The 23,668-nt window shown below is 50.3% G+C and overlaps 14 pseudogenes; all 14 read left to right on the forward strand.

Annotated features, from left to right (window-relative positions):
* The first annotated feature begins 2,294 nt into the window (after nt 1-2,294).
* Nucleotides 2,295-2,414, forward strand: LOC130351061 (5S ribosomal RNA; annotated as a pseudogene).
* A 2,464-nt stretch (nt 2,415-4,878) lies between these two features.
* On the forward strand, nt 4,879-4,998 carry LOC130330667 (5S ribosomal RNA; annotated as a pseudogene).
* Nucleotides 4,999-5,080: 82 nt separating this feature from the next.
* Nucleotides 5,081-5,200, forward strand: LOC130323881 (5S ribosomal RNA; annotated as a pseudogene).
* A 682-nt stretch (nt 5,201-5,882) lies between these two features.
* On the forward strand, nt 5,883-6,002 carry LOC130352244 (5S ribosomal RNA; annotated as a pseudogene).
* Nucleotides 6,003-8,113: 2,111 nt separating this feature from the next.
* LOC130316737 (5S ribosomal RNA) lies at nt 8,114-8,233 on the forward strand (annotated as a pseudogene).
* Nucleotides 8,234-9,307: 1,074 nt separating this feature from the next.
* LOC130347210 (5S ribosomal RNA) lies at nt 9,308-9,427 on the forward strand (annotated as a pseudogene).
* Nucleotides 9,428-11,492: 2,065 nt separating this feature from the next.
* On the forward strand, nt 11,493-11,612 carry LOC130352752 (5S ribosomal RNA; annotated as a pseudogene).
* A 485-nt stretch (nt 11,613-12,097) lies between these two features.
* On the forward strand, nt 12,098-12,217 carry LOC130334283 (5S ribosomal RNA; annotated as a pseudogene).
* A 4,651-nt stretch (nt 12,218-16,868) lies between these two features.
* On the forward strand, nt 16,869-16,988 carry LOC130313271 (5S ribosomal RNA; annotated as a pseudogene).
* Nucleotides 16,989-17,260: 272 nt separating this feature from the next.
* On the forward strand, nt 17,261-17,380 carry LOC130314051 (5S ribosomal RNA; annotated as a pseudogene).
* Nucleotides 17,381-19,252: 1,872 nt separating this feature from the next.
* On the forward strand, nt 19,253-19,372 carry LOC130352381 (5S ribosomal RNA; annotated as a pseudogene).
* Nucleotides 19,373-19,454: 82 nt separating this feature from the next.
* Nucleotides 19,455-19,574, forward strand: LOC130352302 (5S ribosomal RNA; annotated as a pseudogene).
* Nucleotides 19,575-22,419: 2,845 nt separating this feature from the next.
* On the forward strand, nt 22,420-22,539 carry LOC130314170 (5S ribosomal RNA; annotated as a pseudogene).
* Nucleotides 22,540-22,811: 272 nt separating this feature from the next.
* Nucleotides 22,812-22,931, forward strand: LOC130314292 (5S ribosomal RNA; annotated as a pseudogene).
* The last annotated feature ends 737 nt before the right edge of the window (nt 22,932-23,668 follow it).

Raw genomic sequence — 23,668 nt, forward strand, 5'->3', positions numbered from 1 at the left:
CTGCTACCCAGCTTAGGGCCTGGTAAGTACCAGCATCGGAGACAGGCTGGGAATCCCGGGTGCAGTTGACATTTTAATCTGTTGGCGCCTTCCGCTCCGATTCGGAAAAGGATTTATTGATGCTTAAATCCACAATATACAGCGTGTGAAGCTGTCTATGGCCATTCTAAGCCTGAACGTGCCTGCTCTCCTCAGATCGCAGACTGCTGCCCGGCAGATACAGGCATGGGAGACTGGCTGGCAATCCAAGGTGCAATTGACATTTTGCTCTGTTGCCGCCTTCCTCGCCGATTAATAAAAATATTTATTGATGCTTAAATCCACAATATACAAGGCGTGAAGATGTCAATGGCCATCCTAAGCTGAACGCGCCTGCTCTCGTCAGATCGCAGACTGCTACCAAGCTTAGGGCCCAGTAAGTACCGGCATGGGAGACTGGCTGGGAATCCCGGGTGCAGTTGACATTTTGCTCTGTTGCCGCCTTCCGCTCCGATTCGGAAAATGATTTATTGATGCTTAAATGCAAAGTATAAAGGGTGTGAAGCTGTCAACTGCCATCCTAAGCTGAACGCGCCTGCTCTCGTCAGATCGCAGACTGCTACCCAGCTTAGGGCCTGGTAAGTACCAGCATGGGAGACTGGCCGTGAATCCCAGGTGCAATTGACATTTTAATCTGTTGCCGCCTTCCGCTCCGATTCGGAAAAGGATTTATTGATGCTTAAATCCACAATATACAGGGTGTGAAGCTGTCAACGGCCATCCTGAGCCTGAACTTGCCTGCTCTCCTCAGATCGCATACTTCTGCCCGGCAGATACCGGCATGGGAGACTGGCTGGCAATCCAAGGTGCCATTGACATTTTGCTCTGTTGCCGCCTTCTTCTCCGATTAATAAAAATATTTATTGATGCTTAAATCCACAATATACAAGGCATAACAATGTCAACAGCCATCCTAAGCTGAACGCGCCTGCTCTCGTCAGATCGCAGACTGCTACCCAGCTTAGGGCCCAGTAAGTACCGACATGGGAGACTGGCTGGGAATCCCGGGTGCAGTTGACATTTTGCTCTGTTGCCGCCTTCCGCTCCGATTCGGAAAATGATTTATTGATGCTTAAATGCACAGTATAAAGGGTGTGAAGCTGTCAACTGCCATCCTAAGCTGAACGCGCCTGCTCTCGTCAGATCGCAGACTGCTATCCAACTTAGGGCCTGGTAAGTACCAGCATGGCAGATTGGCTGGGAATCCCAGGTGTTGTTGACATTTTGCTCTGTAGCCGCCTTCCGCTCCGATTCCGAAAAGGATTTATTGATGCTTAAATCCACAGTATACAGGGTGTGAAGCCGTCTATGGCTATCCTAAGCTGAATGTGCCTGTTCTTGTCAGATCGCAGACTGCTGCCCGGCTATTGACATTTTGCTCTGTTGCCGCCTTCCTCTCTGATTCCGAAAAGGATTTATTGATGCTTAAATGCACAGTATAAAAAGCATGAAGCTGTCAATGGCCATTCTAAGCTGAACGCGCCTGCTCTCGTCAGATCACAGACTGCTACCCAGCTTAGGGCCCGGTAAGTACTGGCGTGGGAGACTGCCTGGGAATCCCGAGTGCCGTTCACATTTTGCTCTATTGCTGCCTTCCGCTCCGATTCCGAAAATAATTTATTGATGCTTAAATCCACAGTATACAAGGTGTGAAGCTGTCGACGGCCATCCTAAGCTTAACGCGCCTGCTCTCGTCAGATCGCAGACTGGTACAGATCTTAGGGCCCGGTAAGTACCGGCATGGGAGACTGGCTGGGAGTCCCGGCTGCCGTTGACATTTTGCTATTTTCCGCCTTCCGTTCCGATTCCGAAAAGGATTTATTGATGCTTAAATGCACAGTATAAAGGGCGAAAAGCTGTCAACGGCCATCCTAAGCTGAACGCGCCTGCTCTTGTCAGATCGCAGACTGCTACCCAGTTTACGGCCCGGTAAGTACCAGCATGGGAGACTGGCTGGGAATCCCAGGTGTCGTTGACATTTTGCTCTGTTGCCGCCTTACGCTCCGATTCCGAAAAGGATTTATTGATGCTTAAATCCACAGTATATAGGGTGTGAAGATGTCTACGGCCATCCTGAGCTGAATGCGCCTGTTCTTGTCAGATCGCAGACTGCTACCCAGCTTCGGGCCCAGTAGGTACCAGCATGGGAAACTGGCTGGGAATCCCAAGTGCAGTTGACATTTTGCTCTGTTTCTGCTCCGATTCCGAAAATTATTTATTGATGCTTAAGTCCACAGTATACAAAGTGTGAAGCTGTCAACGGCCATCCTAAGCTGAACGCGCCTGCTCTCGTCAGATCGCAGACTGCTACCCAGCTTAGGGCCTGGTAAGTACCAGCATGGGAGACTGGCTGGGAATCCCGGGTGCAGTTGACATTTTAATCTGTTTCTGCTCCGATTCCGAAAATTATTTATTGATGCTCAAATCCACAGTATACAAAGCGTGAAACTGTCAACGGCCATCCTAAGCTGAACGCGCCTGCTCTCGTCAGATCGCAGACTGCTGCCCGGCAGATACAGGCATGGGAGACTGGCTGGCAATCCAAGGTGCCATTGACATTTTGCTCTGTTGCCGCCTTCTTCTCCGAATAATAAAAATATTTATTGATGCTTAAATCCACAATATACAAGGCGTGAAGATGTCAACGGCCATCCTAAGCTGAACGCGCCTGCTCTCGTCAGATTGCAGACTGCTACCCAACTTAGGGCCCGGTAAGTACTGGCATGGGAGACTGGCTGGGAATCCCGGTTGCCGTTGACATTTTGGTCTATTGCTGCCTTCCGCTCCGATTCCGAAAATAATTTATTGATGCTTAAATCCACAGTATACAAGGTGTGAAGCTGTCGACGGCCATCCCAAGCTTAACGCGCCTGCTCTCGTCAGATCGCAGACTGGTACAGATCTTAGGGCCTGGTAAGTACCGGCATGGGACACTGGCTGGGAATCCCGGCTGCCGTTGACATTTTGCTCTGTTGCCGCTTCCGTTCCGATTCCGAAAAGGATTTATTGATGCTTAAATGCACAGTATAAAGAGCGAGAAGCTGTCAACGGCCGTCCTAAGCTGAACGCGCCTGCTCTCGTCAGATCGCAGACTGCTACTCAGCTTGGGGCCCGGTAAGTACTAGCATGGGAGACTGGCTGGGAATCCCAGGTGTTCTTAACATTTTGCTCTGTTGCCGCCTTCCGCTCCGATTCCAAAAAGGATTTATTAATGCTTAAATCCACAGTATACAGGGTGTGAAGTTGTCTACGGCCATCCGAAGCTGAATGCGCCTGTTCTCGTCAGATCGCAGACTGCTACCCAGCTTCGGGCCTGGTAAGTACCAGCATGGGAGACTGGCTGGGAATCCCGGGTGCAGTTGACAATTTAATCTGTTGCCGCCTTCTGCTCCGATTCGGAAAAGGATTTATTGATGCTTAAATCCACAATCCACAATATACAGGGTGTGAAGCTGTCAACGGCCATCCTAAGCCTGAACGTGCCTGCTCTCCTCAGATCGCAGACTGCTGCCTGGCAGTTACCGGCATGGGAGACTGGCTGGCAATCCAAGGTGCCATTGACATTTTGCTCTGTTGCCGCCTTCCTCTCCGATTAATAAAAATATTTATTGATGCTTAAATCCACAATATACAAGGCGGGAAGATGTCAACGGCCGTCCTAAGCTGAACGCGCCTGCTCTAGTCAGATCGCAGACTGCTACCCAGCTTAGGGCCCAGTAAGTACCAGCATGGGAGACTGGCTGGGAATCCCAGTTGCAGTTGACATTTTGCTCTGTTTCTGCTCCGATTCCGAAAATTATTTATTGATGCTTAAATCCACAGTATACAAAGCGTGAAACTGTCAACGGCCATCCTAAGCTGAACGCCCCTGCTCTCGTCAGATCGCAGACTGCTACCCAGCTTAGGGCCTGGTAAGTACCAGCATGGGAGACTGGCTGGGAATCCCGGGTGCAGTTGACATTTTAATCTGTTGCCGCCTTCCGCTCCGATTCGGAAAAGGATTTATTAATGCTTAAATCCACAATATACAGGGTGTGAAGCTGTCAACGGCCATCCTAAGCCTGAACGTGCCTGCTCTCCTCAGATCGCAGACTGCTGCCCGGCAGTTACCGGCATGGGAGACTGGCTGGCAATCCAAGGTGCCATTGACATTTTGCTCTGTTGCCGCCTTCCTCTCCGATTAATAAAAATATTTATTGATGCTTAAATCCACAATATACAAGGCATAAAGATGTCAACGGCCATCCTAAGCTGAACGCGCCTGCTCTCGTCAGATCGCAGACTGCTACCCAGCTTAGGGCCCAGTAAGTACCAGCATGGGAGACTGGCTGGGAATCCCGGGTGCAGTTGACATTTTGCTCTGTTGCCGCCTTCCGTTCCGATTCCGAAAAGGATTTATTGATGCTTAAATGCATAGTATAAAAAGCATGAAGCTATCAATGGCCATCCTAAGCTGAACGTGCCTGCTCTCGTCAGATCGCAGACTGCTACCCAGCTTAGGGCCCGTTAAGTACTGGCATGGGAGACTGGCTGGGAATCCCGGTTGCCGTTGACATTTTGCTCTATTGCTGCCTTCCGCTCCGATTCCGAAAATAATTTATTGATGCTTAAATCCACAGTATACAAGGTGTGAAGCTGTCGACGGCCATCCTAAGCTTAACGCGCCTGCTCTCGTCAGATCGCAGACTGGTACAGATCTTAGGGCCCGGTAAGTACCGGCATGGGACACTGGCTGGGAATCCCGGCTGCCGTTGACATTTTGCTCTGTTGCCGCCTTCCGTTCCAATTCCGAAAAGGATTTATTGATGCTTAAATGCACAGTATACAAAGTGTGAAGCTGTCAACGGCCATCCTAAGCTGAACGCGCCTGCTCTCGTCAGATCGCAGACTGTTACCCAGCTTAGGGCCTGGTAAGTACCAGCATGGGAGACTGGCTGGGAATCCCGGGTGCAGTTGACATTTTAATCTGTTGCCGCCTTCCGCTCCGATTCGGAAAAGGATTTATTGATGCTTAAATGCACAGTATACAAAGTGTGAAGCTGTCAACGGCCATCCTAAGCTGAACGCGCCTGCTCTCGTCAGATCGCAGACTGCTACCCAGCTTAGGGCCCGGTAAGTACCAGCATAGGAGACTGGCTGGGAATCTCAGGTGTTGTTGACATTTTGCTCTGTAGCTCTGTAGACATTTTGCTTCGAATCCGAAAAGGATTTATTGATGCTTAAATCCACAGTATACAGGGTGTGAAGCCGTCTACGGCTATCCTAAGCTGAATGCGCCTGTTTTTGTCAGATCGCAGACTGCTGCCCGGCAAGTACGGGCATGGGAGACTGGCTGGCAATCCAAGGTGCTATTCACATTTTGCTCTGTTGCCGCCTTCCTCTCCGATTAAAAAAAATATTTATTGATGCTTAAATCTACAGTATACAAGGCGTGAAGATGTCAACGGCCATCCTAAGCTGAACGCGCCTGCTCTCGTCAGATCGCAGACTGCTACGCCGCTTAGGGCCCAGTAAGTACCGGCATGGGAGACTGGCTGGGAATCCCGGGTGCAGTTGACATTTTGCTCTGTTGCCGCCTTCCGTTCCGATTCCGAAAAGGATTTATTGATGCTTAAATGCACAGTATAAAAAGCATGCATTTGTCAATGGCCATCCTAAGCTGAACGCGCCTCCTCTCGTCAGATCGCAGACTGCTACCCAGCTTAGTGCCCGGGAAGTATTGGCATGGGAGACTGGCTGGGAATCACGACTACCGTTGACATTTTGCTCTGTTGCCTCCTTCCGTTCCGATTCCGAAAAGGATTTATTGATGCTTAAATGCACAGTATAAAGGGCGGGAAGCTGTAAACGGCCATCCTAAGCTGAACGCGCCTGCTCTCGTCAGATCGCAGACTGCTACCCAGCTTAGGGCCCGGTAAGTACCAGCATGGGAGACTGGCTGGGAATCCCAGGTGTCGTTGACATTTTGCTCTGTTGCCGCCTTCCGCTCCGATTCCGAAAAGGATTTATTGATGCTTAAATCCACAGTATACAGTATACAGTATACAGGATGTGAAGATGTCTACGGCCATCCTAAGCTGAATGCGCTTGTTCTCGTCAGATCGCAGGCTGCTACCCAGCTTCGGGCCTGGTAAGTACCAGCATGGGAGACTGGCTGGGAAACCCGGTTGCCGTTGACATTTTGCTCTATTGCTGCCTTCCGCTCCGATTCCGAAAATAATTTATTGATGCTTAAATCCACAGTATACAAGGTGTGAAGCTGTCGACGGCCATCCTAAGCTTAACGCGCCTGCTCTCGTCAGATCGCAGACTTTTACCCAGCTTAGGGCCTGGTAAGTACCAGCATGGGAGACTGGCTGGGAATCTCAGGTGTTGTTGACATTTTGCTCTGTAGCTCTGTAGACATTTTGCTCCGATTCCGAAAAGGATTTATTGATGCTTAAATCCACAATATACAGGGTGTGAAGCCGTCTACGGCTATCCTAAGCTGAATGCGCCTGTTCTTGTCAGATCGCAGACTGCTGCCCGGCAAGTACGGGCATGGGAGACTGGCTGGCAATCCAAGGTGCTATTGTCATTTTGCTCTGTTGCCGCCTTCCTCTCCGATTTAAAAAAAATATTTATTGATGCTTAAATCCACAGTATACAAGGTGTGAAGCTGTCGACGGCCATCCTAAGCTTAACGCGCCTGCTCTCGTCAGATCGCAGACTGGTACAGATCTTAGGGCCCGGTAAGTACCGGCATGGGACACTGGCTGGGAATCCCGGCTGCCGTTGACATTTTGCTCTGTTGCCGCCTTCCGCTCCGATTCGGAAAAGGATTTATTGATGCTTAAATGCACAGTATAAAGGGTGTGAAGCTGTCAACGGCCATTCTAAGCTGAATGCGCCTGCTCTCGTCAGATAGCAGACTGCTACCCAGCTTAGGGCCTGGTAAATACCAGCATGGGAGACTGGCTGGGAATCTCAGGTGTTGTTGACATTTTGCTCTGTAGCTCTGTAGACATTTTGCTCCGATTTCGAAAAGGATTTATTGATGCTTAAATCCACAGTATACAGGGTGTGAAGCCGTCTAAGGCTATTCTAAGCTGAATGCGCCTGTTCTTGTCAGATCGCAGACTGCTGCCCGGCAAGTACGGGCATGGGAGACTGGCTGGCAATCCAAGGTGCTATTGACATTTTGCTCTATTGCCGCCTTCCTCTCCGATTAAAAAAAATATTTATTGATGCTTAAATCCACAGTATCCAAGTCTTGAAGATGTCAACGGCCATCCTAAGCTGAACGCGCCTGCTCTCGTCAGATTGCAGACTGCTACGCAGCTTAGGGTTTAGTAAGTACCGGCATGGGAGACTGGCTGGGAATCCCGGGTGCAGTTGACATTTTGCTCTGTTGCCGCTTTCTGTTCCGATTCCGAAAAGGATTTATTGATGCTTAAATGCACAGTATAAAAAACACGAAGCTGTCAAAGGCCATCCTAAGCTGAACGCGCCTGCTCTTGTCAGATCGCAGACTGCTACCCAGCTTAGGGCCCGGTAAGTACTGGCATGGGAGACTGGCTGGGAATCACGGTTGCCATTGCCATTGACATCTTGCTCTATTGCTGCCTTCCGCTCCGATTCCGAAAAGAATTTATTGATGCTTAAATCCACAGTATACAAGGTGTGAAGCTGTCGACGGCCATCCTAAGCTTAACGCGCCTGCTCTCGTCAGATCGCAGACTGGTACAGATCTTAGGGCCCGGTAAGTACCGGCATGGGACACTGGCTGGGAATCTAGGCTGCCGTTGACATTTTGCTCTGTTGCCGCCTTCCGTTCCGATTCCGAAAATAATTTATTGATGCTTAAATCCACAGTATACAAGGTGTGAAGCTGTCGACGGCCATCCTAAGTTTAACGCGCCTGCTCTCGTCAGATCGCAAACTGGTACAGATCTTAGGGACCGGTAAGTACCGGCATGGGACACTGGCTGGGAATCCCGGCTGCCGTTGACATTTTGCTCTGTTGCCGCGTTCCGTTCCGATTCCGAAAAGGATTTATTGATGCTTAAATCCACAGTATACAAAGTGTGAAGCTGTCAACGGCCATCCTAAGCTGAACGCGCCTGCTCTCGTCAGATCGCAGACTGATACCCAGCTTAGGGCCTGGTAAGTACCAGCATGGGAGACTGGCTGGGAATCCCGGGTGCCGTTGACAATTTAATCTGTTGCCGCCTTCCGCTCCGATTCGGAAAAGGATTTATTGATGCTTAAATGCTTAGTATAAAGGGCGTGAAGCCGTCAACGGCCATCCTAAGCTAAACGCGCCAGCTCTGGTCAGATCGCAGACTGCTACCCAGCTTAGGGCCCGGTAAGTACCAGCATGGGAGACTGGCTGGGAATCCCAGTTGTTGTAGACATTTTGCTCTGTAGCCGCCTTCCGCTCCGATTCCGAAAAGGATTTATTGATGCTTAAATCCACAGTATACAGGGTGTGAAGCATTCTACGGCTATCCTAAGATGAATGCGCCTGTTCTTGTCAGATCGCAGACTGCTGCCCGGCAAGTACGGGCATGGGAGACTGGCTGGCAATCCAAGGTGCTATTGAAATTTTGCTCTGTTGCCGCCTTCCTCTCCGATTAAAAAAAATATTTATTGATGCTTAAATCCACAGTATACAAGGCGTGAAGATGTCAACGGCCATCCTAAGCTGAACACGCCTGTTCTCGTCAGATCGCAGACTGCTACGCATCTTAGGGCCCAGTAAGTACCGGCATGGGAGACTGGCTGGGAATCCCGGGTGCAGTTGACAATTTGCTCTGTTGCCGCCTTCCGTTCCGATTCCAAAAAGGATTTATTGATGCTTAAATGCACAGTATAAAGGTCGAGAAGCTGTCAACGGCCATCCTAAGCTGAACGCGCCTGCTCTCGTCAGATTGCAGACTGCTACCCAGCTTAGGGCCCGGTAAGTACCAGCATGGGAGACTGGCTGGGAATCCCAGGTGTTGTTGACATTTTGCTCTGTAGCTCTGTAGACATTTTGCTCCGATTTCGAAAAGGATTTATTGATGCTTAAATCCACAGTATACAGGGTGTGAAGCCGTCTATGGCTATCCTAAGCTAAATGCTCCTGTTCTTGTCAGATCGCAGACTGCTGCCCGGCAAGTACAGGCATGGGAGACTGGCTGGCAATCCAAGGTGCTATTGACATTTTGCTCTGTTGCCGCCTTCCTCTCCGATTAAAAAAAATATTTATTGATGCTTAAATCCACAGTATACAAGGCGTGAAGAAGTCAACGGCCATCCTAAGCTGAATGCGCCTGCTCTCGTCAGATCGCAGACTGCTACCCAGCTTAGGGCCCGGTAAGTACCAGCATGGGAGACTGGCTAGGAATCCCAGGTGTTGTTGACATTTTGCTCTGTAGCCACCTTCCGCTCCGATTCCGAAAAGGATTTATTGATGCTTAAATCCACAGTATACAGTGTGTGAAGCCGTCTACGGCTATCCTAAGCTGAATGTGCCTGTTCTTGTCAGATCGCAGACTGCTGACGGCAAGTACGGGCATGGGAGACTGGCTGGCAATCCAAGGTGCTATTGACATTTTGCTCTGTTGCCGCCTTCCTCTCCGATTAAAAAAAATATTTATTGATGCTTAAATCCACAATATACAAGGCGTAAAGATGTCAACGGCCATCCTAAGCTGAACACGCCTGCTCTCGTCAGATCGCAGACTGCTACCCAACTTAGGGCCCGGTAAGTACTGGCATGGGAGACTGGCTGGGAATCCCGGGTGCCGTTGCCATTTTGCTCTATTGCTGCCTTCCGCTCCGATTCCGAAAATAATTTATTGATGCTTAAATCGACAGTATACAAGGTGTGAAGCTGTTGACGGCCATCCTAAGCTTAACGCGCCTGCTCTCGTCAGATCGCAGACTGCTACGCAGCTTAGGGCCCAGTATGTACCGGCATGGGAGACTGGCTGGGAATCCCGGATGCAGTTGACATTTTGCTCTGTTGCCGCCTTCCGTTCCGATTCCGAAAAGGATTTATTGATGCTTAAATGCACAGTATAAAAAGCATGAAGCTGTCAATGGCCGTCCTAAGCTGAACTCGCCTGCTCTCGTCAGATCGCAGACTGCTACCCAGCTTAGGGCCAGGTACGTACTGGCATGGGAGACTGGCTGGGAATCCCAGTTGCCGTTGACATTTTGCTCTATTGCTGCCTTCCGCTCCGATTCCGAAAAGAATTTATTGATGCTTAAATCCACAGTATACAAGGTGTGAAGCTGTCGACGGCCATCCTAAGCTTAACGAGCCTGCTCTCGTCAGATCGCAGACTGGTACAGATCTTAGGGCCCGGTAAGTACCGGCATGGGACACTGGCTGGGAATCCCGGATGCAGTTGACATTTTGCTCTGTTGCCGCCTTCCGTTCCGATCCCGAAAAGGATTTATTGATGCTTAAATGCACAGTATAAAAAGCATGAAGCTGTCAATGACCGTCCTAAGCTGAACGCTCCTGCTCTCGTCAGATCGCAGACTGCTACCCAGCTTAGGGCCAGGTACGTACTGGCATGGGAGACTGGCTGGGAATCCCGGTTGCCGTTGACATTTTGCTCTATTGCTGCCTTCCGCTCCGATTCCGAAAAGAATTTATTGATGCTTAAATGCACAGTATACAAAGTGTGAAGCTGTCAACGGCCATCCTAAGCTGAACGCGCCTGCTCTCGTCAGATCGCAGACTGCTACCCAGCTTAGGGCCTGGTAAGTATCTGCATGGGAAACTGGCTGGGAATCCCGGGTGCAGTTGACATTTTAATCTGTTGCCGCCTTCCGCTCCGATTCGGAAAAGGATTTATTGATGCTTAAATCCACAATATACAGGGTGTGAAGCTGTCAACGGCCATCCTAAGCCTGAACGTGCCTGCTCTCCTCAGACCGCAGACTGCTGCCCGGCAGATACCGGCATGGGAGACTGGCTGGCAATCCAAGGTGCCATTGACATTTTTCTCTGTTGCCGCCTTCTTCTCCGATTAATAAAAATATTTATTGATGCTTAAATCCACAATATACAAGTCGTAAAGATGTCAACAGCCATCGTAAGCTGAACGCGCCTGCTCTCGTCAGATCGCAGACTGCTACCCAGCTTAGGGCCCAGTAAGTACCGCCATGGGAGACTGGCTGGGAATCCCGGGTGCAGTTGACATTTTGCTCTGTAGCCGCCTTCCGCTCCGATTCCGAAAAGGATTTATTGATGCTTAAATCCACAGTATACAGGGTGTGAAGCCGTCTACGGCCATCCTAAGCTGAATGTGCCTGTACTTGTCAGATCGCAGACTGCTGCCCGGCAAGTACGGGCATGGGAGACTGGCTGGCAATCCAAGGTGCTATTGACATTTTGCTCTGTTGCCGCCTTCCTCTCCGATTAAAAAAATATTTATTGATGCTTAAATCCACAGTATACAAGGCTTGAAGATGGCAACGGCCATCCTAAGCTGAACGCGCCTGCTCTCGTCAGATCGCAGACTGCTACCCAGCTTCGGGCCCGGTAAGTACTGGCATGGGAGACTGGCTGGGAATCCCGGTTGCCGTTGACATTTTGCTCTATTGCTGCCTTCCGCTCCGATTCCGAAAAGAATTTATTGATGCTTAAATCCACAGTATATAAGGTGTGAAGCTGTCGACGGCCATCCTAAGCTTAACGCGCCTGCTCTCGTCAGATCGCAGACTGGTACAGATCTTAGGGCCCGGTAAGTACCGGCATGGGACACTGGCTGGGAATCCCGGCTGCATTTGACATTTTGCTTTGTTGCCTCCTTCCGTTCCGATTCCGAAAAGGATTTATTGATGCTTAAATGCACAGTATACAAAGTGTGAAGCTGTCAACGGCCATCCAAGCTGAACGCGCCTGCTCTCGTCAGATCGCAGACTGCTACCCAGCTTAGGGCCTGGTAAGTACCAGCATGGGACACTTGCTGGGAATCCCGGGTGCAGTTGACATTTTAATCTGTTGCCGCCTTCCGCTCCGATTCGGAAAAGGATTTATTGATGCTTAAATGCACAGTATAAAGGGCATGAAGCTGTCAACGGCCATCCTAAGCTGAACGCGCCTGCTCTCGTCAGATCGCAGACTGCTACCCAGCTTAGGGCCCGGTAAGTACCAGCATGGGAGACTGGCTGGGAATCTCAGGTGTTGTTGACATTTTGCTCTGTAGCTCTGTAGACATTTTGCTCCGATTCCGAAAAGGATTTATTGATGCTTAAATCCACAATATACAGGGTGTGAAGCAGTCTACGGCTATCCTAAGCTGAATGCGTCTGTTCTTGTCAGATCGCAGACTGCTGCCCGGCAAGTACGGGCATGGGAGACTGGCTGGCAATCCAATGTGCTATTGACATTTTGCTCTGTTGCCGCCTTCCTCTCCAATTAAAAAAAATATTTATTGATACTTAAATCCACAGTATACAAGGCGTGAAGATGTCAACTGTCATCCTAAGCTGAACTTGCCTGCTCTCGTCAGATCGCAGACTGCTACCCAGCTTAGGGCCCGGTAAGTACCGGCATGGGAGACTGGCTGGGAATCCCAGGTGCCGTTGACATTTTGCTCTATTGCTTCCTTCCGCTCCGATTCCGAAAATAATTTATTGATGCTTAAATCCACAGTATAAAAGGTGTGAAGCTGTCGACGGCCATCCTAAGTTTAACGCGCCTGCTCTCGTCAGATCGCAGACTGGTACAGATCTTAAGGCCCGGAAAGTACCGGCATGGGACACTGGCTGGGAATCCCGGCTGCCGTTGACATTTTGCTCTGTTGCCGCCTTCCGTTCCGATTCCGAAAAGGATTTATTGATGCTTAAATGCACAGTATAAAAAGCATGAAGCTGTCAACGGCCATCCTAAGCTGAACGCGCCGGCTCTCGTCAGATCGCAGACTGCTATCCAGCTTAGGGCCCGGTAAGTAACAGCATGGGAGACTGGCTGGGTATCCCGGGTGCAGTTGACGTTTTGCTCTGTTGCCGCTTTCCGCTCCGATTCCGAAAAGGATTTATTGATGCTTAAATCCACAGTATACAGGGTGTGAAGATGTCTACAGCCATCCTAAGCTGAATGCGCCTGTTCTCGGCAGATCGCAGACTGCTACCCAGCTGCGGGCCTGGTAAGTACCAGCATGGGAGACTGGCTGGGAATCCCGAGTGCAGTTGACGTTTTGCTCTGTTTCTGCTCCGATTCCGAAAATTATTTATTGATGCTTAAATCCACAGTATACAAAGTGTTAAGCTGTCAACGGCCATCCTAAGCTGAATGCGCCTGCTCTCGTCAGATTGCAGACTGCTACCCAGCTTAGGGCCAGGTACGTACTGGCATGGGAGACTGGCTGGGAATCCCGGTTGCCGTTGACATTTTGCTCTATTGCTGCCTTCCGCTCCGATTCAGAAAAGGATTTATTGATGCTTAAATCCACAAAATACAGGGTGTGAGGCTGTCAACGGCCATCCTAAGCTTAACGCGCCTGCTCTCGTCAGATCGCAGACTGGTACAGATCTTAGGGCCCGGTAAGTACCGGCATGGGACACTGAATGGGAATTTCCGGCTGCCGTTGACATTTTGCTCTGTTGCCGCCATCCGTTCCGATTCCGAAAAGGATTTATTGATGCTTAAATGCACAGTATACAAAGTGTGAAGCTGTCAATGGCCATCCTAAGCTGAACGCGCCTGCTCTCGTCAGATCGCAGACTGCTACCCAGCTTAGGGCCTGGTAAGTACCAGCATGGGAGACTGGCTGGGAATCCCGGGTGCAGTTGACATTTTAATCTGTTGCCGCCTTCCACTCCGATTCGGAAAAGGATTTATTGATGCTTAAATGCACAGTATAAAGGGCGTGAAGCTGTCAACGGCCATCCTAAGCTGAAAGCGCCTGCTCTTGTCAGATCGCAGACTGCTACCCAGCTTAGGGCCCGGTAAATACCAGCATGGGAGACTGGCTGGGAATCCCAGGTGTTGTTGACATTTTGCTCTGTAGCCGCCTTCCGCTCCGATTCCGAAAAGGATTTATTGATGCTCAAATACACAGTTTACAGGGTGTGAAGCCATCTACGGCTATCCTAAGCTGAATGTGCCTGTTCTTGTCAGATCGCAGACTGCTGCCCGGCAAGTACTGGCATGGGAGACTGGCTGGCAATCCAAGGTGCTATTGACATTTTGCTCTATTGCTGCCTTCCGCTCCGATTCCGAAAATAATTTATTGATGCTTAAATCCACAGTATACAAGGTGAGAAGCTGTCGACGGTCATCCTAAGCTAAACGCGCCTGCTCTCGTCAGATCGCAGACTGGTACAGATCTTAGGGCCCGGTAAGTACCGGCATGGGACACTGGCTGGGAATCCCGGCTGCCGTTGACATTTTGCTCTGTTGCCGCCTTCCGTTCCGATTCCGAAAAGGATTTATTGATGCTTAAATGCACAGTATAAAGGGCGAAAAGCAGTCAACGGCCATCCTAAGCTGAACGCGCCTGCTCTCGTCAGATTGCAGACTGCTACCTAGCTTAGGGCCCGGTAAGTACCAGCATGGGAGACTGGCTGGGAATCCCAGGTGTCGTTGACATTTTGCTCTGTTGCCGCCTTCCGCTCCGATTCCGAAAAGGATTTATTGATGCTTAAATCCACAGTATACAGGGTGTGAAGATGTCTACGGCCATCCTAAGCTGAATGCGCCTGTTCTTGTCAGATCACAGACTGCTGCCCGGCAGTTACCGGCATGGGAGACTGGCTGGCAGTCCAAGGTGCCATTGACATTTTGTTCTGTTGCCGGCTTCCGCTCCGATTCGGAAAAGGATTTATTGATGCTTAAATCCACAATATACAGGGTGTGAAGCTGTCAACGGCCATCCTAAGCCTGAACGTGCCTGCTTTCCTCAGATCGCAGACTGCTGCCCGGCAGTTACCGGCATGGGAGACTGGCTGGCAATCCAAGGTGCCATTGACATTTTGCTTTGTTGCCGCCTTCCTCTCCGATTAATAAAAATATTTATTGATGCTTAAATCCACAATATACAAGGCGTGAAGATGTCAACGGCCATCCTATGCTGAGCGCGCCTGCTCTTGTCAGATCGCAGACTGCTACCCAGCTTAGGGCCCAGTAAGTACCGGCATGTGAGACTGGCTGGGAATCCCGGGTGCAGCCGACATTTTGCTCTGTTGCCGCCTTCCGTTCCGATTCCGAAAAGGATTTATTGATGCTTAAATGCACAGTATAAAAAGCATGAAGCTGTCAATGGCCATCCTATGCTGAACGCGCCTGCTCTCATCAGATCGCAGACTTTTACCCAGCTTAGGGCCCGGTAAGTACTGGCATGGGAGACTGGCTGGGAATCCCAGTTGCCGTTGACATTTTGTTCTATTGCTGCCTTCCGCTCCGTTTCCGAAAAGAATTTATTGATGCTTAAATCCACAGTATACAAGGTGTGAAGCTGTCGACGGCCATCCTAAGCTTAACGCGCCTGCTCTCGTCAGATCGCAGACTGGTACAGATCTTAGGGCCCGGTAAGTACTGGCATGGGACACTGGCTGGGAATCCCGGCTGCCGTTGACATTTTGCTCTGTTGCCGCCTTCCGTTCCGATTCCGAAAAGGATTTATTGATGCTTAAATGCACAGTATACAAAGTGTGAAGCTGTCAACGGCCATCCTAAGCTGAACGCGCCTGCTCTCGTCAGATCGCAGACTGATACCCAGCTTAGGGCCTGGTAAGTACCAGCATGGGAGACTGGCTGGGAATCCCGGGTGCAGTTGACATTTTGCTCTGTTGCCGCCTTCCTCTCCGATTAAAAAAAATATTTATTGATGCTTAAATCCACAGTATACAAGGCTTGAAGATGTCAACGGCCATCCTAAGCTGAACGCGCCTGCTCTCGTCAGATCGCAGACTGCTACCCAGCTTAGGGCCCGGTAAGTAATGGCATGGGAGACTGGCTGGGAATCCTGGGTGCCGTTGACATTTTGCTCTATTGCTGCCTTCCGCTCCGATTCAGAAAAGAATTTATTGATGCTTAAATCCACAGTATACAAGGTGTGAAGCTGTCGACGGCCATCCTAAGCTTAACGCGCCTGCTCTCGTCAGATCGCAGACTGGTACAGATCTTAGGGCCCGGTAAGTACCGGCATGGGACACTGGCTGGGAATCCCGACTGCCGTTGACATTTTGCTCTGTTCCGATTCCGAAAAGGATTTATTGATGCTTAAATGCACAGTATAAAGGGCAAAAAGCTGTCAACGGCCATCCTAAGCTGAACGCGCCTGCGCTCGTCAGATCACAGACTGCTACCCAGCTTAGGGCCCGGTAAGTACCAGCATGGGAGACTGGCTGGGAATCCCAGGTGTCGTTGACCTTTTGCTCTGTTGCCGCCTTCCGCTCCGATTCCGAAAAGGATTTATTGATGCTTAAATGCACAGTATAAAAAGCATGAAGCTGTCAATGGCGACCCTAAGCTGAACGCGCCTGCTCTCGTCAGATCGCAGACTGCTACCCAGCTTAGGGCCCGGTAAGTACTGGCATGGGAGACTGGCTGGGAATCCCGGTTGCCATTGACAATTTGCTCTATTGCTCGAATTCCGAAAAGAATTTATTGATGCTTAAATCCACAGTATACAGGGTGTGAAGATGTCTACGGCCATCCTAACATGAATGCGCCTGTTCTCGTCAGATAGCAGACTGCTACCCAGCTTCGGGCCCGGTAAGTAACAGCATGGGAGACTGGCTGGGAATCCCGAGTGCAGTTGACATTTTGCTCTGTTTCTGCTCCGATTCCGAAAATTATTTATTGATGCTTAAATCCACAGTATACAAAGTGTGAAGCTGTCAACGGCCATCCTAAGCTGAACGCGCCTGCTCTCGTCAGATCGCAGACTGCTAACCAGCTTAGGGCCTGGTAAGTACCAGCATGGGAGACTGGCTGGGAATCCCGGGTGCAGTTGACAATGTAATCTGTTGCCGCCTTCCGCTCCGATTCGGAAAAGGATTTATTGATGCTTAAATCCACAGTATACAGGGTGTGAAGCAATCTACGGCTATCCTAAGCTGAATGTGCCTGGTCTTGTCAGATCGCAGACTGCTGCCCGGCAAGTACGGGCATGGGAGACTGGCTGTCAATCCCAGGTGCTATTGCCATTTTGCTCTGTTGCCGCCTTCCTCTCCGATTCCGAAAAGGATTTATTAATGCTTAAATGCACAGTATACAAGGCGAGAAGATGTCAACGGCCATCCTAAGCTGAACGCGCCTGCTCTCGTCAGATCGCAGACTGCTAACCAGCTTAGGGCCTGGTAAGTACCAGCATGGGAGACTGGCTGGGAATCCCGGGTGCAGTTGACATTTTAATCTGTTGCCGCCTTCCGCTCCGATTCGGAAAAGGATTTATTGATGCTTAAATCCACAGTATACAGTATACAGGGTGTGAAGCCATCTACGGCTATCCTAAGCTGAATGTGCCTGTTCTTGTCAGATCGCAGACTGCTGCCCGGCAAGTACGGGCATGGGAGACTGGCTGGCAATCCCAGGTGCTATTGCCATTTTGCTCTGTTGCCGCCTTCCTCTCCGATTCTGAAAAGGATTTATTGATGCTTAAATGCACAGTATACAAGGCAAGAAGATGTCAACGGCCGTCCTAAGCTGAACGCGCCTGCTCTCGTCAGAGCGAAGACTGCTACCCAGCTTTGGGCCTGATAAGTACCAGCATGGGAGACTGGCTGGGAATCCCGGGTGCAGCTGACATGTTGCTCTGTTTCTGCTCCGATTCCGAAAATTATTTATTGATGCTTAAATCCACAGTATACAAAGTGTGAAGCTGTCAACGGCCATTCTAAGCTTAACGCGCCTGCTCTCGTCAGATCGCAGACTGGTACAGATCTTAGGGCCCGGTAAGTACCGGCATGGGAGACTGGCTGGGAATCCCGGCTGCCGTTGACATTTTGCTCTGTTGCCGCCTTCCGTTCCGATTCCGAAAAGGATTTATTGATGCTTAAAGGCACAGTATAAAGGGCAAAAAGCTGTCAACTGCCATCCTAAGCTGAACGCGCCTGCTCTTGTCAGAACACAGACTGCTACCCAGCTTAGGGCCCGGTAAGTACCAGCATGGGAGACTGGCTGGGAATCCCAGGTGTCGTTGACATTTTGCTCTGTTGCCGCCTTCCGCTCCGATTCCGAAAAGGATTTATTGATGCTTAAATCCACAGTATACAAAGTGCGAAGCTGTCAACGGCCATCCTAAGCTGAACACGCCTGCTCTCGTCAGATCGCAGACTGCTACCCAGCTTAGGGCCCAGTAAGTACCGGCATGGGAGACTGGCTGGGAATCCCGGGTGCAGTTGACATTTTGCTCTGTTGCCGCCTTCCGTTCTGATTCCGAAAAGGATTTATTGATGCTTAAATGCACAGTATAAAAAGCATGAAGCTGTCAATGGCCACCCTAAGCTGAACGCGCCTGCTCTCGTCAGATCGCAGACTGCTACCCAGCTTAGGGCCCGGTAAGTACTGGCATGGGAGACTGGCTGGGAATCCCGGTTGCCATTGACATTTTGCTCTATTGCTCGAATTCCGAAAATAATTTATTGATGCTTAAATCCACAGTATACAAGGTGTGAAGCTGTCGACGGCCATCCTAAGCTTAACGCGCCTGCTCTCGTCAGATCGCAGACTGGTACAGATCTTAGGGCCCGGTAAGTACCGGCATGGGACACTGGCTGGGAATGCCCGGCTGCCGTTGACATTTTGCTCTGTTGCCGCCTTCCGTTCCGATTCCGAAAAGGATTTATTGATGCTTAAATGCACAGTAGAAAGGGCGAGAAGCTGTCAACGGCCATCCTAAGCTGAACGCGCCTGCTCTCGTCAGATCGCAGACTGCTACCCAGCTTAGGGCCCGGTAAGTAACAGCATGGGAGACTGGCTGGGAATCCCAGGTGTCGTTGACATTTTGCTCTGTTGCCGCCTTCCGCTCCGATTCCGAAAAGGATTTATTGATGCTTAAATCCACAGTATACAGGGTGTGAAGATGTCTACGGCCATCCTAAGATGAATGCGCCTGTTCTCGTCAGATCGCAGACTGCTACCCAGCTTCGGGCCTGGTAAGTAACAGCATGGGAGACTGGCTGGGAATCCCGAGTGCAGTTGACATTTTGCTCTGTTTCTGCTCCGATTCCGAAAATTATTTATTGATGCTTAAATCCACAGTATACAAAGTGTGAAGCTGTCAACGGCCATCCTAAGCTGAACGCGCCTGCTCTCGTCAGATCGCAGACTGCTAACCAGCTTAGGGCCTGGTAAGTACCAGCATGGGAGACTGGCTGGTAATCCCGGGTGCAGTTGACATTTTAATCTGTTGCCGCCTTCCACTCCGATTCGGAAAAGGATTTATTGATGCTTAAATGCACAGTATAAAGGGCGTGAAGCTGTCAACGGCCATCCTAAGCTGAAAGCGCCTGCTCTCGTCAGATCGCAGACTGCTACCCAGCTTAGGGCCCGGTAAATACCAGCATGGGAGACTGGCTGGGAATCCCAGGTGTTGTTGACATTTTGCTCTGTAGCCGCCTTCCGCTCCGATTCCGAAAAGGATTTATTGATGCTCAAATACACAGTTTACAGGGTGTGAAGCCATCTACGGCTATCCTAAGCTGAATGTGCCTGTTCTTGTCAGATCGCAGACTGCTGCCCGGCAAGTACTGGCATGGGAGACTGGCTGGCAATCCAAGGTGCTATTGACATTTTGCTCTATTGCTGCCTTCCGCTCCGATTCCGAAAATAATTTATTGATGCTTAAATCCACAGTATACAAGGTGAGAAGCTGTCGACGGTCATCCTAAGCTAAACGCGCCTGCTCTCGTCAGATCGCAGACTGGTACAGATCTTAGGGCCCGGTAAGTACCGGCATGGGACACTGGCTGGGAATCCCGGCTGCCGTTGACATTTTGCTCTGTTGCCGCCTTCCGTTCCGATTCCGAAAAGGATTTATTGATGCTTAAATGCACAGTATAAAGGGCGAAAAGCTGTCAACGGCCATCCTAAGCTGAACGCGCCTGCTCTCGTCAGATTGCAGACTGCTACCTAGCTTAGGGCCCGGTAAGTACCAGCATGGGAGACTGGCTGGGAATCCCAGGTGTCGTTGACATTTTGCTCTGTTGCCGCCTTCCGCTCCGATTCCGAAAAGGATTTATTGATGCTTAAATCCACAGTATACAGGGTGTGAAGATGTCTACGGCCATCCTAAGCTGAATGCGCCTGTTCTTGTCAGATCACAGACTGCTGCCCGGCAGTTACCGGCATGGGAGACTGGCTGGCAATCCAAGGTGCCATTGACATTTTGTTCTGTTGCCGGCTTCCGCTCCGATTCGGAAAAGGATTTATTGATGCTTAAATCCACAATATACAGGGTGTGAAGCTGTCAACGGCCATCCTAAGCCTGAACGTGCCTGCTTTCCTCAGATCGCAGACTGCGGCCCGGCAGTTACCGGCATGGGAGACTGGCTGGCAATCCAAGGTGCCATTGACATTTTGCTTTGTTGCCGCCTTCCTCTCCGATTAATAAAAATATTTATTGATGCTTAAATCCACAATATACAAGGCGTGAAGATGTCAACGGCCATCCTATGCTGAGCGCGCCTGCTCTTGTCAGATCGCAGACTGCTACCCAGCTTAGGGCCCAGTAAGTACCGGCATGTGAGACTGGCTGGGAATCCCGGGTGCAGCCGACATTTTGCTCTGTTGCCGCCTTCCGTTCCGATTCCGAAAAGGATTTATTGATGCTTAAATGCACAGTATAAAAAGCATGAAGCTGTCAATGGCCATCCTATGCTGAACGCGCCTGCTCTCATCAGATCGCAGACTTTTACCCAGCTTAGGGCCCGGTAAGTACTGGCATGGGAGACTGGCTGGGAATCCCAGTTGCCGTTGACATTTTGTTCTATTGCTGCCTTCCGCTCCGTTTCCGAAAAGAATTTATTGATGCTTAAATCCACAGTATACAAGGTGTGAAGCTGTCGACGGCCATCCTAAGCTTAACGCGCCTGCTCTCGTCAGATCGCAGACTGGTACAGATCTTAGGGCCCGGTAAGTACTGGCATGGGACACTGGCTGGGAATCCCGGCTGCCGTTGACATTTTGCTCTGTTGCCGCCTTCCGTTCCGATTCCGAAAAGGATTTATTGATGCTTAAATGCACAGTATACAAAGTGTGAAGCTGTCAACGGCCATCCTAAGCTGAACGCGCCTGCTCTCGTCAGATCGCAGACTGATACCCAGCTTAGGGCCTGGTAAGTACCAGCATGGGAGACTGGCTGGGAATCCCGGGTGCAGTTGACATTTTGCTCTGTTGCCGCCTTCCTCTCCGATTAAAAAAAATATTTATTGATGCTTAAATCCACAGTATACAAGGCTTGAAGATGTCAACGGCCATCCTAAGCTGAACGCGCCTGCTCTCGTCAGATCGCAGACTGCTACCCAGCTTAGGGCCCGGTAAGTAATGGCATGGGAGACTGGCTGGGAATCCTGGGTGCCGTTGACATTTTGCTCTATTGCTGCCTTCCGCTCCGATTCAGAAAAGAATTTATTGATGCTTAAATCCACAGTATACAAGGTGTGAAGCTGTCGACGGCCATCCTAAGCTTAACGCGCCTGCTCTCGTCAGATCGCAGACTGGTACAGATCTTAGGGCCCGGTAAGTACCGGCATGGGACACTGGCTGGGAATCCCGACTGCCGTTGACATTTTGCTCTGTTCCGATTCCGAAAAGGATTTATTGATGCTTAAATGCACAGTATAAAGGGCAAAAAGCTGTCAACGGCCATCCTAAGCTGAACGCGCCTGCGCTCGTCAGATCACAGACTGCTACCCAGCTTAGGGCCCGGTAAGTACCAGCATGGGAGACTGGCTGGGAATCCCAGGTGTCGTTGACCTTTTGCTCTGTTGCCGCCTTCCGCTCCGATTCCGAAAAGGATTTATTGATGCTTAAATGCACAGTATAAAAAGCATGAAGCTGTCAATGGCGACCCTAAGCTGAACGCGCCTGCTCTCGTCAGATCGCAGACTGCTACCCAGCTTAGGGCCCGGTAAGTACTGGCATGGGAGACTGGCTGGGAATCCCGGTTGCCATTGACAATTTGCTCTATTGCTCGAATTCCGAAAAGAATTTATTGATGCTTAAATCCACAGTATACAGGGTGTGAAGATGTCTACGGCCATCCTAACATGAATGCGCCTGTTCTCGTCAGATAGCAGACTGCTACCCAGCTTCGGGCCCGGTAAGTAACAGCATGGGAGACTGGCTGGGAATCCCGAGTGCAGTTGACATTTTGCTCTGTTTCTGCTCCGATTCCGAAAATTATTTATTGATGCTTAAATCCACAGTATACAAAGTGTGAAGCTGTCAACGGCCATCCTAAGCTGAACGCGCCTGCTCTCGTCAGATCGCAGACTGCTAACCAGCTTAGGGCCTGGTAAGTACCAGCATGGGAGACTGGCTGGGAATCCCGGGTGCAGTTGACAATGTAATCTGTTGCCGCCTTCCGCTCCGATTCGGAAAAGGATTTATTGATGCTTAAATCCACAGTATACAGGGTGTGAAGCAATCTACGGCTATCCTAAGCTGAATGTGCCTGGTCTTGTCAGATCGCAGACTGCTGCCCGGCAAGTACGGGCATGGGAGACTGGCTGTCAATCCCAGGTGCTATTGCCATTTTGCTCTGTTGCCGCCTTCCTCTCCGATTCCGAAAAGGATTTATTAATGCTTAAATGCACAGTATACAAGGCGAGAAGATGTCAACGGCCATCCTAAGCTGAACGCGCCTGCTCTCGTCAGATCGCAGACTGCTAACCAGCTTAGGGCCTGGTAAGTACCAGCATGGGAGACTGGCTGGGAATCCCGGGTGCAGTTGACATTTTAATCTGTTGCCGCCTTCCGCTCCGATTCGGAAAAGGATTTATTGATGCTTAAATCCACAGTATACAGTATACAGGGTGTGAAGCCATCTACGGCTATCCTAAGCTGAATGTGCCTGTTCTTGTCAGATCGCAGACTGCTGCCCGGCAAGTACGGGCATGGGAGACTGGCTGGCAATCCCAGGTGCTATTGCCATTTTGCTCTGTTGCCGCCTTCCTCTCCGATTCTGAAAAGGATTTATTGATGCTTAAATGCACAGTATACAAGGCAAGAAGATGTCAACGGCCGTCCTAAGCTGAACGCGCCTGCTCTCGTCAGAGCGAAGACTGCTACCCAGCTTTGGGCCTGATAAGTACCAGCATGGGAGACTGGCTGGGAATCCCGGGTGCAGCTGACATGTTGCTCTGTTTCTGCTCCGATTCCGAAAATTATTTATTGATGCTTAAATCCACAGTATACAAAGTGTGAAGCTGTCAACGGCCATTCTAAGCTTAACGCGCCTGCTCTCGTCAGATCGCAGACTGGTACAGATCTTAGGGCCCGGTAAGTACCGGCATGGGAGACTGGCTGGGAATCCCGGCTGCCGTTGACATTTTGCTCTGTTGCCGCCTTCCGTTCCGATTCCGAAAAGGATTTATTGATGCTTAAAGGCACAGTATAAAGGGCAAAAAGCTGTCAACTGCCATCCTAAGCTGAACGCGCCTGCTCTTGTCAGAACACAGACTGCTACCCAGC

This window comes from Hyla sarda, chromosome 1, assembly GCF_029499605.1.
Source record: "Hyla sarda isolate aHylSar1 chromosome 1, aHylSar1.hap1, whole genome shotgun sequence".
NCBI lineage: Eukaryota > Metazoa > Chordata > Amphibia > Anura > Hylidae > Hyla > Hyla sarda.